Source organism: Erinaceus europaeus, chromosome 15 (genome assembly GCF_950295315.1).
Source record: "Erinaceus europaeus chromosome 15, mEriEur2.1, whole genome shotgun sequence".
Lineage (NCBI taxonomy): Eukaryota > Metazoa > Chordata > Mammalia > Eulipotyphla > Erinaceidae > Erinaceus > Erinaceus europaeus.
The window spans coordinates 20660530-20678107 of NC_080176.1; the positions used below are offsets into that span (position 1 = coordinate 20660530).

Consider the following 17578-nt stretch of genomic DNA (forward strand, 5'->3'; position numbering starts at 1 on the left):
ATCATCCCATATTCATCCTTCTGTTTCTAACATATTTCACTTAACATGAATTTTTCTTTTTTTTTAATATTTATTTTCCCTTTTGTTGCCCTTGTTGTTTTTCATTGTTGTAGTTATTGTTGTTGTTACTGATGTTGTCATTGTTACATAGGACAGAGAGAAATGGAGAGAGGAGGGGAAGACAGAGGGGGAGAGAAAGAGATACAGAGATATACCTGCAGCCCTGCTTCACCGCAAATTGTGCTAAGAACATATGTGTACACAGATCTTTTTGGATGGTTGTGTTGGGTTCCTTAGAATATATCCCCAGGAGAGGAATTGCAGGATCATAGGGTAGGTCCATTTCTACCCTTTTGAGAGTTCTCCAGAGTGTTCTCCTCAGAGGTTGGACTAATTCACATTCCCACCAGAAGTGCAGGAGGGTTCCTTTGACCCCAAACCCTCTCCAGCATTTGCTGCTGTTACCTTTTATTACTAATGTAAGACATTCTCACAGGAGTTAAGTGATATCTCATTGTTGTCTTGATTTGCATTTCTCTGACAATCAAAGTCATGGAACATTTTTTCATGTGTTTCTCAGCCTTTTGGATCTCTTCTGTGGTGACTATTCTGTCCATGTCCTCCCCCCATTTTTGGATGGGGTTGTTTTCTTGTTGTTGAGTTTGGTAAACTCTTTATATATTTTGGTTATTAAACTCTTGTCTGATGTATGGTATGTAAAGATCTTCGCCCATTCTGTGAGGGGTCTCTTGGTTTGGGTAGTGGTTTCTTTTGCTGTGCAAAAGCTTTTTAATTTGATGTAGTCCTATAGGTTTATACTTGCCTTAGTCTTCTTTGTAATTGGATTCGTTTCATTGAAGATGTCTTTAAAATTTATGCGGAAAAGAGTTCTGCCAGTGTTTTTCTCTAAGTATCTGATAGTTTGTGGTCTAACATTCAAGTCCTTGATCCACTTGGAATTTACTTTTGTATTTGGTGAAATATAGTGGTTAGGTTTCATTCTTCTGCATGTTCCAACCCATTGTTTCCAACACCATTTGTTGAAGAGACTCTGCTTTCCCCATGTAATAGTCTGGGCACTTTTGTCAAAGATTAGATGTCCATAGGTGTAGGGGCTTACTTCTGTCAGATATGAGAATAGCTGTTCCTGCCCCCTTTTTGTGGGCTATTAGCTTGTATGATAGTTTTCTACCCTTTCACTTTGAGTCCGTGTTTGTCTTGTTGAGTTAGGTGGGTTTCCTGTAGACAGCATATTGTTGGGTTGTGTTTTGTGATCCATCTTCCTACTCTGTGCCTTTTAGTAAGTGAATTCAGGCCATTGACATTTATTGATATCAAAGACTGAAGATATTTTAATGCCATTCTTGTAAATTTTTAGAGTGTTCTGATATATGGCATATTTATGGTGCTCTGAATGTTTATAGGAGAACTTTCAGAACTTCTTTCAGGGCAGGCTTGGTGATAGTTGATTCTTTCAACTGTTGCTTGTTTGAGAAAGTTTTTATGCCTCCATCTAGTCTGAATGACAGTCTAGCAGGATACAGTAGTCTTGGTTGAAAGTCTTTATCACTGAGCACTCAATAGATATTTTGCCATTCTCTTCTGGCCTGTGTTGTTTGTGTGGAGAAGTCTGCTGCTAATCTTATGGTTTTCCTCTGTAGGTGACTCTTTGTTTTTCTCTTGCAGCCTTCAGGATCCTTTCTTTATCCTTATTCCTTTCCATTCTAAATATGATGTGTGTTGGGGTCTCTAAGTCTGGGTTAATTCTGTTTGGGACCCTCTGGGCTTCTTGAGCCTTTCTGTCTTTGATGTTGTCAAGACTAGAGAAGTTCTCAGCTATTGTGTCCTGAAGAATGCTTTCTTCCCTCCCTCTCTTTCTTCCTCTAGTAAGCCAATAATTAGTATTTCTTTTGAAGTCATCCCAGAGGTCTCTGTTGTTGTTTTTAATATCTCTTAATCTCTTCTTGAGATCTCTCACTTTTTTAGTTGTCTCTAATTCGTCCTTGATCTTGCTAATTCTGTCTTCAGCCTCATTTTTTCTGTTCTCTCTCCCCTCTACTGTTTTCTGGAGTTGATCTATTTTGTTACCCTGTTCTGATACTGTTTTAGCTTGTTCAGCTAGTTGTGTTCTTAGCTCACCTATTTCAGCTTTCAGCTCTCTAATAACCTTGAAATAGTTAGTGTTTTCTTCCCGAGTCTCATTTGTTGTTTCTGCATTTCTGATGACAATTCTTTCAAACTCTTCACTCACTCCTGTGATTATTTCCTTAACTAGTGTTTGGATGTTGACCTCATTATTTTGTGCTTCACCCTTTTGGGGGGCTTTTAGCTGGACTCTTGGTTCGTTTCTCCAATATTTCTTCTTGTTGGCTTAACCATTCTATATATTATGTTGTGAGTTCCCTCTCTCAGTACTTTTCAAATTCCTGATCACTCTTGCCTGGACTGACTTGTGTCTAAGTAAGGTAATTAAAGGGTTCACAGTTGTGGAAGTTAACAGTTGTTTCAATAGTATTTTAATCCCTGAGTTGGAGCTCAGTGGTTTAAAATCCTCTTTTTTTTTTTTATTTTTCTTCCCTGTAGGCTATGGGAGGTTGAGGGCTTTTAAACTCTAAGTAGGCTTCTTAGCTTAATCACTGACTCCTGACCAAGAGATAAAGCAGGATGGGGCAGAGATAATCCATTGCTTATGCAAAGAGACTCTCACAGCCCCACTGCTAGGCCACCGAGGTATAGATCTTCTCCTGAGTTTCCTCATGAGTTCTCTGTCCCCTAGTGTCAGCACAGGGCCTCTCTGCCACTGCTCCAGGTTCTGAGGGCAGTAGTAATGGAGACTCAATTGCATTTGGTGAGTCTTAGGGGCGTCCTCTCCTCCCTTCAGCTGTCCCCTTGTTGGTGAAACAGAATGGAGGTGGTGTCTCAACTGGTAAACTGCCAGACTGTTACCAGCCACTTAATCTCTCCCTAGGCGCCTCTCTGTCCAGGAGCCACACGTGTTTGTACTCACCGGTGATTTGGTGGGTTCTTGAAGTCATTCTAGTCCTGTCTTGTTGCGGTCCCAGGTGGTCTCCTTTGGTATTCCTAGCTGACCTGGGAGAGGAGAGAAACAGCTGCTGCTGCTCTGTAGCCCCACCTCCGGAAATCCCAAATTTGCCTTTTTATGAGTCATCTGTTCCCCTGTTATACAGGTAGTTTAACCCACACTTTGATGAAATGTTAGTGAACACACTGCTTCAAGAAACCAAGCTTGGAAAGAAAAAGAAAGAGAGAAGAAAATAGAAAGAAAGGAACCAACTAAGTTTGGAAGTGGGGGTCCAAAATGGCAAAACAGAGAGGGCCTATGCATCTATCCTCTTGACACTGCAGCAAAGCCACAGTAATACATTTAAAAACAAACACAGGGGGCACACGGGGTTAAGCACACATCGTGCAAAATGCAAGGATACTGGTTCAAGCCCAGCTCCCCATCTGCAGGGGAGAGTCTGCTTCGCAAGTGGTGAAGCAGGTCTGCAGGTGTCTATGTTTCTCTCTCCCTATCTTCCCCTCCTCTCTCAGTTTCTCTCTGTCCTATGCAACAACAATGGCATCAGCAACAACAGTGGGAAATGATGGCTGCCAGAAGCAGTGAATGTGTAGTGCAGGCACCGAGCCCCAGCGATAACCCTGGAGGCAAAACAAGAAAACAAGAAAAAAGAAAAACAAACACAGAAACAGACTTTTGGGACTGAGAGACAGCTCGTCCAACAGAGCACACACTTTACCATGCACAGGACTAGGGCTGAAGCCTCCAGCACCATGTGGGAACACCATATATGGCACTAGAGAAGGCTTCATGAATGGTGGGATTTACTGTGGTTTCTCGCCTTCTCTTTCCCTGTCTCTCTTTCCCTATATCTATCTTACACTTATATATTCTCTCTTTTTAAAAATATTTATTTATTTATTTATTTATTTATGAGAGGGATAGGAGGAGAGAGAAAGGATTAGACATCAGTCTGGTACATGTGCTGCTAGGGATTGAACTCAGGACCACCATTTATATTTTCTCTATCGGAAAAACCAATGAATAAGAATACAGTCTGATGTGGTCTGGGAGGTGGCACAGTGGTAAAGCTTTGGATTCTGAAGCATGAGGTCCCAAGTTTGATCCCTGGCAGCACATGTGCCAGAGTAATGTCTGGTTCTTCCTCTCTCCTCCCATCTTTCTCAGAAATAAATAAAATCTTTAAAAAAAAAAAAGAATACAGTTTGATAACTCACTGATGGGGTTCCAGCCTACTGAGAGGCAATGAAGGTGGTTCCATGTGAGGACAATCAACTCAGGATATGGGGAACCTGAAGAGAGATGTTAACCCCCAAATCTAGACGTTTACAAGCAGAGACTGGTGGTGACTCCTGAGAAAGGAGTGATTTTCTTGCCAAGGTCCCAACAAAGCAATTCAGAAGATTTACTTTTATTTTCATTTAAGTTTGACAGAATTTATATGGTTTTCTCGATTGTGATTATACAAATAGTCCCATTTTTTTCAGTATCTTATTATTTTAATTTTAATTTTTTTTTTTTTGCCTCTAGGTTTATCGCTGGGGCTCGGTGCCTGCACTACAAATCCACTGCTCCCGAAATCCATTTTCCCCATTTTTTGTTGGCTTTGTTATTGTTATCATTGTTATACATGTTGTTGTTGTTGTTGGATAGGACAGAGAGAAATCGAGAGAGGAGGGGAAGACAGAGAAGGGAAGAGAAAGATAGCCACCTGCAGACCTGCTTCACCATTTATGAAGCACCCCCCCTGCAGGTGGGAAGCCAAGGACTGGAACTGGGATTCTTATACTTCCTTGTGCTTCATGCTATGTGCATTTAACCTGCTGTGCTACTGCCCAGCCCTCAATTTTTTTTTTTAATTTAATCAGAGCACTGTTCAGCTCTAGCTATTGGTGGTGTTAGGGATTGAACCTGGGACATCAGAGCCTCAGACATGGAAGTCTTTTGCATAACCACTATACTATTTCACAAGCCCTATTCTATTGTTTAAAACATTTCTTTTTAAAAATTTATCTATTTCTTTGTGCTTCCAGGGTCTTACACATGCCTTATTTTATTGCTTCTGGGCTGATTTCAAAATTGTTCTTGCTATTCCAAATAAAGAGGGATATAGAGAGACATAGAGAGAGAAACCATAGCATTGCTCCAATACCCGCAAACTGGTGAAATGTTGGCAGGCTAACTCATGATACGTGTGAACTAAGAATGTAAAAAACAACTGATAGGGTGAGACCAGGTTCAGTCACCCACACCATAGTAAGCCGGAGCTGAGCAGGGCTCTGGTAGAAACAAACAAATTAAAACCAGTATATCGTCTATAATCTTGTGTTGCTTACAGGGTCATATCCAGGTGACCAGTCAGTAGTGCAAGTACCGATCAACACAAAGGCTGGGGGCCTAGAGAGATAGTATAATGGTTATTCAAAAAGACTTTCATGCCTGAGGCCCCAAAGGTCCCAGGTTCAATCTCCAGTGCCACTATAAATGGTTGTGGCAAACTAATGGAAGCTAGGCAGCAGGCAGCAAGATGGATTATGCTGAGCCAGATGGGGACAAGATGACAGGAGGGATCGATCACCCTTACTGGTAGAGCAGGACACCTTTACAAATGGAACTTTCCAAGAGGGAAATACCTGTCCCGTAGTTTGCAGAAAAGAAAAACAAAAGTTCCAGTGTTTTCTGTTTAATGGCTTCTAGCTGAAAACAATCTTCTTGCTAACTGGGGCCTATTTGGGGGTGGTAGGCTGATTTAAACCGAGTAGCTTCGGCTCCTGGCTCATTTTCTCAAGGAATAAGGATAGTCATATGCAGGTCTGGAGGTATGGAGAGGCCAGAGCAGCGGACTTGCATGGAAAGCATCCTGAATTCCATCCCAAGCACCTCATATGGCAGAGTGATGCTCTGGCTCTTTGTCTAGCCCTCTCTGCCTCTCTCATGTTAACAAAGAAATAATAACAATTTTTTAAAAGCCCAGTATTTAAAGTAAGTATGTGACAGGGCCAGCAAAATAGCTTCTTCTAATTTTTCTTATTTGTTATTGTGGTTTGCTACAAGATTATAAGATGACAATGTCTAGTTTACACCACACCCACCACCAGAGTTCTGTATCTCCACACTCCCACCTCCCAAAGAGAACCACCAGAGTTCTCTTAAGTCTTAGTTTGTTGGCTTCTGTTTTGTTTGGATTTTTTTTTGCAAGTTCATGTAAATGAGATCTGTAGATTCCACATATGAGTGAAATCATCTGGTAGTTGTCTTTTATCTTTTTATTTATTTTGTTAAGCATAATCACCTCCAGTTCCATCCATTTTGTCCCGAAGGACATAATACCATCTTTTTGATTGCAGAGTAGTATTCCATGGAATATGGAATACATATATGTTACTCAGAATTTCTGGTTTTCTGCCATGTGTACAAGAGGTATACATGCTGTTTAGAAAAATACTCTTCACTGTTTCTCTTATAAATCTGCCTCATGCTTGTTTGAGGTTCTTCAGCCACTGAGAAACCAAGTGTACACAACAGCTTCTTCCTAATTCCACACCTCTCTGAAACCCTCATGCCATTTCCCAGTCACTATCTTTGTTTCTGAACTCCAAGGGCTAAGTCAGAACTTTTATTTTCACAAAACTGATGTGAGGCCTGGTGTCTACTTGGCAAAGCAGCATAGGTGGTTTGGATTCCTAGTTAGGTGAGGAAATCACTCCAGGAAGGCTTAGTCTCTCCTGCCATCAGTGAAACTTGAGGTTGTTTGCTCCCTGCCTTGAGCTGTTTGCTTGTGTTAGCCCTGAGAGCAGTGTGAATTTCTTTATCAGGGCCAGTGGGTACAGATCCCCATCTCAGGAAGCCCCATCGGCTTGCTGTGGCCTGGGCACGAAGCCCTTCCTCCCTGGCAGGAGCGTAGAAAGAGGTATTTTTGGAAGGTGCAGGAATTCCATAGCCATTTGGAAAACGCCTGCTCACAGACTGGGTTGGATCCTCATCTCAGAATGATGATGTGGCTAAGAGGCCTGACCTGGCTCCTTTTCCTGGATCTAATAGCCGGGAAAGCCAAGAGGAAGTATGCTCATTCTCCCCCCCTTTCATTTAAGTTTTCTTTTAGTCTCTGAATCCCTGTGGTCTGCAAGTGTCCAGAGAACCGTTAAGTGTCTCCTGTGGCTCAACGGCTCTTTGATGTTGTTCTCAGGTAAGTGTTCATCTTGTCCCAAGTCAGAGGGCTGTGGGGTCACTTTAAGAGGAAAGTTTAACCCTCGATTTCCCACCAAGGATCTTTGGCTCTCGGGTCTTCAATCAGTCCCCCTGCCCTCGACTGGGGGCTCTGAGTACCCTCGTATTCTCTCTTCCCTGTGTCCTTTTTCATGGGTCCCCCCCCCCCCAAAGCCCACTACTCAGTTTTGGCTGATAATGGTACTAGGGATTGAACCTGGGACCTCAGAGCCTCAGGCATGAAAGTTATCTAACCACTATGCAAACTCCCTAAGTCTTTTCCCTCTCCTTTCTTTCTTCTCCTTTCAGTCCTCCTTTCCACTCCTTTCCTTTTTTTCTCTTCTTTTCTTTTTGCTTCCAGGGTTGCTGCTGGGGCTCTCGGTGCCTGCACTATGAATCCACTGCTCCTGGACGCTATTTCCCCCTTTTGTTGCCCTTGTTGTTTATCGTTGTTATTATTGTTGTCATTGCTGTGGTTGTTGGATAAGACAGAGAGAAATGGAGAGAAGAGGGGAAGACAGAGAGGGGGAGAGAAAGACACCTGCAGACCTGCTTCATTACCTGTGAAGCGACTCCCCTGAAGATGAGGAGCCAGGGGCTCAAACCCGGATCTTTGAGCGGGTCCTTGCACTTTGTGCCATGTGAGCTTAACCCGCTGTGCTACCGCCTGACCCCCTTTTTTCCTCTTCTTTTCTTTCCCAGAGCACTGTTCTGACTTATGGTGGTGCTGGGGATTGCACCTGGGACCTAGAACCTCAGGCATGAGAATCTCTTCCACAACTACTGTACTGTCTCTAAGGTTGGGGGAACAGCTGCAGTATTTGCAGTTCATCTGTCCACCCAACAGGAAGGGAGCCAATTTCTCTGCTGGATTTCACTGAAGGGATTGCTATGCCCTGGTTTGTTTGAATTCTCCACATCTGAGATTTGTTCCTACAGTTTCCTATGTGTGATACAAGACCAGACTCCCCCCCGCAACTGGCTGCATTTTTTTTTTTTTTTTAGGATTTGTAGGTGGGTGACATTTTCTGGGCATTGTGGAAGGCAACCCTGAAAGCTGCATTTATGGCCTGTAAAGAGAATCTGGCAGGGGTCGTGTTTCCTGGATTAATGCCCTTGTGGTGCTGGCACTGGCTCCAGTATTACTCGGGTTGCACTGAGTTCTCTTTTCCTTTTTTTTTTTTCCTAACAAGACCTGGAGTGCAGGAGGTGGAATCGGACATAGATATAGCTTTAATAACAAACAAACAACAACCTGGTGATCAGGTTGGAAGGTGGCACAGTGGGATAACGCGAGGTCCTGAGTTTGATCCCGGGTACCACATGTACCAGAGTGATGCTCTGGTTCTCTTTCTCAAGTAAATATAGGTAAAAAGAAAACAGACAAAACCAACGAACGAACCTGGACATGACTGCGGGGAGGAAAGGCTAGTTTTCAGTTGTGACATTTCAGCTCTTTCAGGAGGTCTTGTACCTTTTCTCTTTTTGAAGATTTTTTTTTTAAGACAGAGAGAGGGAGGGAGGGAAGGGGGAGGACACACCGAGCATCCCTCTGGCACCTGCGGTCCTGGGCTCCAGCCGCGCCTCTGCTCTCAGGCCCCCGCGCTCGGCCCTCGCTGCCCCCGCAGGCTGTTTCTCTAAGGTGATCGCAGTGGGGACAGGCGCCGCCGCCACTCGAGGTTCCACTTGTGTGGAAATGAGTACGGTGCCCAGCTGCCATCGCCAACGAGCTGGAAGCGCCTCTGCCCAGCAGGCACCGAGGTGGCATTTGCAGCGCCGGGCAAGCAGAAGGGCTCCCTGGCTCCTCCTGGGGAAATCTCGTCCCCTCCTCCAGTCCTGGTTTCGCAGCCCACGGCCCTCCATCCACGCAGGGGGTGCGGGCAGGCAGCACGCGCAAGGCGCCCCCGCAGCTAGGCCCCGCCAGCCGTCCGTTGCCCCGGCAACGCCTCGCCCACGCAGGTGCCAGCCCCGAGCCCCCGCCGCCAGCGCCATTCTGCAGGACAAGGGGGCGCCCGTCGCGCCGCGCCTCCAGCTCCTCCTCCCACCCCTCGCCCGCTGGACCCGCGGGCCGCCGAGGCGACCCCACGAATCAGAAAGGCCGACACATCACCCGCCCGAGCGCTCGGCAGCCAATCGGAGCCCGCGTGTGATCCCGCTCACCGCTGGGAGGGAGGCGGCCGCCGCCGAGGCGGCGACGGCCTGAGTCGCTGCTGGGGCGGCCGCGTCTGTGGGTCGCGCAGCGCTGCTCCGCGGGGACGGCCTGAGTGGCCGCGGCTGGCGCCTGCTGGCGAGGGCTGGCTTCGCGGGCGGCCTCACAGCCCCCACCTAGGGCGGTGGGAGACGGCGGAGCCCAGGATGCTGGGGAGGTGGCGCAGCGGCTCCTCGCTCGCTCCAGGTAAGAGGGACGCCGCGCTCACTGCGGCTCGGCTCCGGGCCCCGCGCCCCCGCCGTCCCTCCCCGCGGGCAGCGGCTCCGCGCCCCCAGCCTCTGCCTCCCCCGGCAGGCGCCCACCCGCGTCCCTGCCCGCGCAGCCCCCGGGGCACAGCCTCCGCCTCCGGCCTGGCGGCGTCCCGAGTCCTGGGCCTGTCACTCGGCCCCTTTGGTGTCCGCGCGCCCTTGGGTCGCCCCCTGTGCCCTTTGCCCCCGACGCCCGCGTGTGCCGCGCGCTCCTCTGCAGCCGCCGCCGCTGCCGCCAGCCCGGCTCCCGAGCCCGCGCCTGCGCGTCTGAGCCGTCGCGGTGGCGGCGTGACTCCGAGCGGCGCCCGCCACACTGGCGGTGCGGGGCCGGGCACCTGGCGGATGCGGGTGCGCACTGGCCTCTCTGCAACCCGGAGGAGGGTGGCCAGAGGCGGCAGATGCAAAGAGATAGGGCCCCTACCGAGATGGAAGGGTGAATGGCGAACTCCCACGGGTGACAAAGGGGTGTAGCCAGCGATCGTGTATTTATTTACCTGCATCCAGCAGTTAGGAGCAGCTGGATTCCACCGTCTCCGTGGGGTATCTTGGTTTCTACCACTTGACTGGGGGATTAATGGGTTATAGCCGACAGTAAGATACATTTCCCAGTTTTCCACGTGACAATTCAACTCCCACCAGGTCCTCCTCTGCCATCGTGTTCCAGGACCTGGACCCCCCCCCCCCCCCAGAGATTTTTACTTTGGTGCAGTACACCAACTCCAGTCCAAGTTCTGCTTAGAGTTTTACCTTCTGATCTTGTTTTTCAACGTCTGCCTGAGAGTGAGATCATCCCATATTCATCCTTCTGTTTCTGACTTATCTCACTTAACATGATTTCTTCAAGCTCCATCCAAGATGGGCTGAAAACAGTGAAGTCACCGTTTTTAATAACTGAAGAGTATTCCATTGTGTATATAAACCACAACTTGCGCAGCCACTCGTCTGTTGTTGGACACCTGGGTTGCTTCCAGGTTTTGGCTATTACAAATTGTGCTGCCAAGAACATATGTGTACACAGATCTTTGTGGATGGGCGTGTTGGGTTCCTTAGGATATATCCCCAGGAGAGGAATTGCAGGATCATAGGATAGGTCCATTTCTAGCCTTCTGAGAGTTCTCCAGACTGTTCTCCACAGAGGCTGGACCAATTGACATTCCCACCAGCAGTGCAGGAGGGTTCTGTAAAGGATTCTTCTTTTTCAAAAATATTTATTTACTTATTTCCTTCTTGTTGCCCTTGTTGTAGTTATTGTTGTTGTTATTGATGTCTTTGTTAGATAGGATAGAGAAATGGAGAGAGAAGGGGAAGACAGAGAGGGGGAGACCTACTTCACCTTCTGTGAAGCGACTCCTCTGCAGGTGGGGAGCCGGGGGCTCGAACCAGGGTCCATGCCAGTCCTTGCGCTTTGCGCCACATGCTCTTAGCGCTGTGCTACCGCCTGACTCCCCTGTAAAGGATTCTTAACCCTTAATTCACCTCCTTTTCATCTGCAGCATCTCTCTTTAGGGAAGCAAGAGCCCCCACCTCCTAACTGAAGTGACAGTGTCTTTGAGCTGGATCATCTAGTTCTTGAATAAATTGTCACCCAGTAAGACTGGAGAAAGTGCTGAAGGCTTCAGTTATGCTGCAGAAGTGAAAGTTCCTTCAGAGTTAGATTACCCCTCCCCCCAACACTTTCTGGCTATATCAGAGGAAATAGCTACAGTCTTTTTTCTCTTTCTTTCTTTCTTTCTTTCAGAAAGTTCAATGTTTGACTTAAACATTTTGAAAGCGATGCAACTGACCTCAAGTCATTCATGCCATATTTTTTACTCTGATGGTCTCCAGGCCAAGATAAATCAAAACATTTTTTTTTTCTCTTTTTCTACTTATGGGATCTTCAGGGCAGGCCAGAGAACATCATACAAATATACAGTTGGTGCTATTCTCAGTTTCTGCATTCTGCCAGTGCTCACACTGTTTGGAGAATGTTGGATTCTTACCCTCTAGGTTCAGCATATGTACAGAAATCTAAATGGCAATTTATAGATTTTTTTTCCCCCTCATTCACTTTTTGTCCAACTCTTTTAATTGCTTTATTTGCCTCTTCACAGAGGAAATTTGTGGGCATCTGTCCAGAACTCTTAAGGGTCTTATATTTTTCTCTTTATATGATTTTTCCCCATTTTTAAAAAATTTATTTATTTTATTTTTGAGAGAGATGCAGATAGAGAGACACAGAGAGAAAAACCAGAGCACTGCTCAGCTCTGGTTTATGGTGGTGTGGGGGATTAAACCTGGGACTTTGGAGCCTCAAGCATAAAAGTCTGTTTGCATAACCATTATGCTAGCTCCCCCACCCTTCTTTATATGATTTCTTTCTTTTTTTTTTTTTTTAAGATTAGCAAGTTCTTGTCTTTAATGATGCTTTATATCCATGTAAGATATAACCTGTTACATGGAAAGGATCATAACTGGATTTCTCAGCTGGGGGGTTGAATATGATGCATCAACAGTGTGAAAAATGCATGGACAATAATTTCAACCTACCTAAGATTTTATTTTATTTTATTTTGGTTTTTTTAAAAATTTATTTATTTATTTATTTATTCCCTTTTGTTGCCCTTGTTGTTTTATTGTTGTAGTTATTATTGTTGTTGTTGTTGGATAGGACAGAGAGAAATGGAGAGAGGAGGGGAAGACAGAGGGGGGAGAGAAAGACAGACACCTGCAGACCTGCTTCACCACCTGTGAAGGTTCGAACCGGGATCCTTATGCTGGTCCTTGTGCTTTGCGCCACCTGCGCTTAACCCGCTGCGCTACAGCCCGACTCCCCTACCTAAGATTTTAAACCAAAGATATGATTTCTTTAGTTTTAGAGGAAGAGGAGTCTTCCTTGCTAAGATTATTATTTTTTTAATTTCCTTTTTATGTTTGCTCACGGCCCCACCCTCTAGCCTGCTTTGCTTAGGTTTCCAGGACCTAAAACAAATAAACAGCAAAACCTGCCCTTGGTGTTCCCCCCCCCTCCCCCGAACATGGTATTCACTTTTTGTTCTTGTTCTCTAATTTCCCTGTGTAATTATGTTTTCTTTCAGGCTTCAAATAGCAACTATATATTTATCATTTTCAAAGATGTATATTTAGACCCCACTTTCCATGACTTCAAGTATTTCTCATTTTCATCTGTCTTTTGGATAACTATCCTTGGATACTTGTTGCTTCGTACTTTTTTTTTTTTCCTTCTTTCCTTCTGTTCACCATGCCCTCTAGCATATATACATATAAACACTCCCTCTATTTAAAAATTTTCATAAGAGAAACCTTAGAATTATCTTCTCTCCTCACATTAAGTCTTCATAGATCCTACTTAATATTGTCTCCTTTCTCTCTTCAATACCAGAAGATTGGGTGCAGCCTAGGTTATGTTTTCCCTGAATAGAGTCAGAGATGCCTCATGAACCTCCTGGCTTCTGCTCTCCAGCTCTTCCTCCATATAGCTGCTGGGGTTGATCGAGTGTCTAAACTGTCTGTTTGGGAGTCGGGCGGTAGCGCAGCGGGTTAAGCGCAGGTGGCGCTAAGCACAAGGACCAGTGTAAGGATCCCGGTTCGAGCCCCCAGCTCCCCACCTGCAGGGGAATCGCTTCACAAGTGGTGAAACAGGACTGCAGGTGTCTATCTTTCTCTCCCCTTCTTTGCCTTCCCCTCCTCTCTCCATTTCTCTCTGTCCTATCCAACAACAACGAGATCAACAACTACAACAATAAAACAACAAGGGCAACAAAAGGGAATAAATAAATAAATATTTAAAAATAAAATAAAATAAACTGTCTGTTTGATCATGCCACTTAACAGTTTTCACCAGCTCGCAACCACCACATCCAGCCAGATCTTCTCTAGGATGACCTTATCTTCATTCTGGGCCCTTTGTGAGTCAGAGCAGAAAGCAGTTCAAGAAACAGTTTTCAATCCAGTGTGATCAAAGCTGACAGAGATGGCAGCGGTTATGCTCAGAATGCTTCCTTGGAGAGGATGAGGAAAGGTTTCTGTTCACAGCTACCATGGTTTTGTTTTTGTTTTGTCCCTGACCATCCATATCCTTCCTCATTTTGGGTTAGTGTTGTGTTCTCACAGTACCCTGCTAGCAAACTCATTAAAGAACAGGGTTGTGTCATATCTTATATCTCCAGTTTATAGCAAAATGATGAGGGTGTAATGGTCAACCAATTCTTTTCTTTTCTCTTTGTTTCTTTCTCTTTTTACTACATTGCTCTTTTATTCAATGAAACACTTTATTTCCCCCTCTTTTGTTGCCCTTGTTGTAGCCTTCTTGTGGCTATTATTGTTATTGTTGATGTAGTTCATTGCTGGATAGGACAGAGAGAAATAGAGAGAGGAGGGGAAGACAGAGGGGGAGAGAAAGACAGACACCTACAGACCTGCTTCACCACCTGTGACTCCCCTGTAGGTTGGGAGCCGGGAGCTTGAACTGGGATCCTTATGCCGGTCCTTGTGCTTTGTACCACCTGCACTTAAACCGCTGCGCTACCACCCAACCCCCAATGAGACAGTTCTTAAAAGAAATCTATTTATTTATTTATAAATAATGAGACAGAGAGAAATTGTGGGGAGGGGAGATAAAGAAGGAGACAGAGAGACACCTGCAGCCCCGCTTCACTACCCATGAAGCTGTCCCCCTACAGGTGGGGACCAGGGACTTGAACCAGGTCCTTGTGCACTGTAATGTGTGCACTTCACCAGGTGTGCCACCTCCTGGCCCCTTCAATGAAACACTTAATGCGCTATTGACTCATATGCTAAAACCACAACAAAACGAAAACCAGGGGGTGGGTGGTGGCAAAGTGATTGAGTGAACATATTACAGTGTGAAAAGATGCGGCAAGCCCCTGGTCCCCCCTGCAGGGGGAAAGCTTCCCAGGTGTTGAAGCAGGGCTGCAGGTGTCTCTTGCTCTCTCTTCCCCTCTATCTTCTCTTCCCCTCTCAATTTCTCTGTCTCTAAAAAAGGGGGGGACAGCGGGGGGGATTCTCAGATAAATCAGTAAAGAGATTGCTATCAGCAGAATTACTCCATGGAGAGCAAAGTGGTGGGGAGGGGAAGGGAAGCAGAATGACAAACAAGGGCCTCCTACTCTTAGACATTGCAGGCCACTCAGATGTTTAGTATTGAAATAAAATTGACACAGAGAAGATGGGATCTGAGGCAGTGTAAGGGCCCAGCCAACAGCAGACAGCTCCTGAGCTGAATCTCAACAAGGCCAGGAGCGGGACATTCTTGGGTGACGTGTAGAGGGTGTGCCCAACTGGCCCTTTTTAAAATACTTGATGGGGGTGGGGAGGTTAACACCTGTTGGTACATAGATACGCCCTCTTGTCTCCCCATGATGTGTGTCCAGGTGCCTGTGAGGCAACTGCTCCCCCAACTTGGGTCCTTGTCCCCCGTCACACACCTGGACCTCAGGACCCAGCCACCTCTCCCTTCCCTTCCCAGAGCCCTTTGCTTTGGTGCCATATGCCATGCCTAGCCCAGGTTTCACCGTACTGTCCCTGCTTCTTAAGTTCAAACTGGTTTTTAGAGAAGAAGGCAACTTAGGAGATGTTGCAAGACCGGGAAAGTATAGAAATGTGGTTCATGATGTTTGTCCCATTGCAGTTTCTCTCTCTCACTCTCTCTCTCTCTCTCTCTCTCTCTCTTTCTCTCTCGTACTTACTTATTGGATAGAGACAGAAACTGAGATGGGCCCTCCCAATGGCGTCCGGTGTGCAGTGGCTGCCAACAGCAGCCTGCTGGGTAGTGCATGCAGCCTGCTGCTTGTATCGCTGCCCTAAGGGACCCTGGAGACAGCCCTTCCTGCTCTGTGTTCATTTTATGCCTGACCTCCTGCTGCCCCTAACCTTAGGCTCCAGACAGGGATGCGAGGTGTTTTTGGGAAGCCCCAGGGTACTGTGGCCAGAGTTCACATTCGGCCAGGTCATCACGTCCATCCGCACGCACCAAGCCGCAGAACAAAGAGCATGTGATCGAGACCCTGCGCAGGGCCAAGTTCAAGTTCCCTGGATGCCAGAAGATCCACATCTCCAAGAAGTGGGGCTTCACCAAGTTTAATGCAGATGAATTTGAAGACATGGTGGCTGAAAAGCACCTCATTCCAGACGGCTGTGGAGTCAAATACATCCCCAACCGCAGTCCCCTGGACAAGTGGCGGGCCCTGCACTCCTGAGAGCCTCAGAGGTGTCCCTCAATCAATGCCAATAAATCAAGATCCTGCTTAAAAAAAAAAAAAAGAAAAGAAAAGAAACTAAGATGGAGGGAGGAGATGGAAAGGAAGAGAGAGACACCTATAGCAGCATCTCTTCACCACTTAGAGAATTTGCCCTTCCCCTGCAGGTGGGGGCCAGGGGCTTGAACCCCTATCCTTCCATGTTGTGACATGTGCATTCAGCTGGGTGTACCATCTCCAAGCCCCAAAGAGTTTTATCTTGATGTTGTGAGACACCTCTGCACAATTTCCGCTTGGGGGTAGAGCTTGCCAAATCTGCTTTGCTTCCACCTCAGATTTTATGTCCTGCTAGTGACTTCCGTTGCATTTGGCTGCTAGAGTCCCGGGAACACTAGAATCACCAGAACATGCCAAAATTACTTTGTGTTCCTTTCCTTCCTTCAATGCCTGTAGATTCTACACGCTGATAATCTGCAGCAACAGAACATTTTACTTCCTCCCCCACCTCAGCCCCCTGACTTCTTTGAATAAAGGAAAGGAACCAGTTCCTCCAGCGCCGGTGTACTACCATGTGGAGTACTGAGAACGCGAAGTAGTTGGCGTGGGAAACAAAGCAGTTTGCTCCCAGGTGAGCTCATTTGCTGGCCTCCCCAACTTTTCTTTAAAACATTTTTTTTAATGAAAGGTTTATTTATTTATTTATTTATTTAATCTATCAGGGGAGAGCGCAAACGCAGTTAAATGAAAGGTTTTAAAAAAAAAGTTTCTTTTCAGCAGTCAGGGCGGTAGTGCAGTGGGTAAGCGCATGGACCGGCGTAAAGATCCCGGTTTGAGCCCCTGACTTCCCATCTGCAGGGGGGTTGCTTTCCCCCTCTCTGTCTTCCCCTACCCTCTCCATTTCTCTCTGTCCTATCCAAGAACAACGACATCAATAGTTATAATAATAACAACAATGATAAAACAACAAGGGCAACAAAAGGGGAAAAATAGCCTCCAGGAGCAGTGGATTCATAGTGCAGGCACTGAGCCCCAGTGATAACCCTGGAGGCAAAAAAAAAAAGTTTCTTTTAATTTACAATCTGAGAAGTGGCACAGTAGCTAGACTTTAAAAAGCATGAGATCCTTAGTTCAATTCCTGGCATTGGCTCTGGTTCTTTCTCATCTCTAATAAATCTTAAAAATTAAAAAAAAAAAGGGGGGGAGTCAGGTGGTAGCACAGCAGGTTAAGCGCACATGGAGTGAAGTGCAAGGACCGGCATAAAGATCTCGGTTCAAGCCCCCGGCTCCCCACCTGCAGGGGAGTCACTTCACAGGCAGTGAAGCAGGTCTACAGGTGTCTATCTTTCTCTCCCCCTTTCTGTCTTCCCCTCCTCTCTCCATTTCTCTCTGTCCTATCCAACAACGACGACAATAATAATAACTACAACAATAAAACAAGGGCAACAAAAAGGAATAGTTAAAATAAATATATTTTTGAAAATATATAAATATTTCTTTAAGTTTTTAAAAATATTTATTTATATATTTCGTTTTTGTTGCTCTTGTTTTTATTGTTGTTGGAGTTATTGTTGTTGTTGTTGTTGCTGGATAGGACAGATAGAGAGAGGAGGGGAAGACAGAGAGGGGGAGAGAAAGATAGACACCTGCAGCCCCG

The 17578-nt window shown here is 46.1% G+C and overlaps 1 protein-coding gene and 2 pseudogenes across 2 annotated transcripts in view; all 3 read left to right on the forward strand.

Annotated features, from left to right (window-relative positions):
* Positions 1-7093: 7093 nt before the first annotated feature.
* Positions 7094-17578, forward strand: part of TPST1 (tyrosylprotein sulfotransferase 1) — a 94464-nt gene continuing 83979 nt past the window's right edge. Inside the window, exon 1 of one of the 2 annotated variants that reach the window (XM_060173135.1) lies at positions 7094-7229. The gene's annotated coding sequence lies outside the window, so the exon portion shown is untranslated. Of the gene's footprint in view, positions 7230-9404; positions 9645-17578 lie in introns of those variants that run through there. The other variant, XM_007530057.3, reaches the window with a different exon arrangement.
* LOC107522887 (large ribosomal subunit protein uL16-like) lies at positions 15221-16538 on the forward strand (annotated as a pseudogene).
* On the forward strand, positions 15426-15550 carry LOC132533254 (small nucleolar RNA SNORA70; annotated as a pseudogene).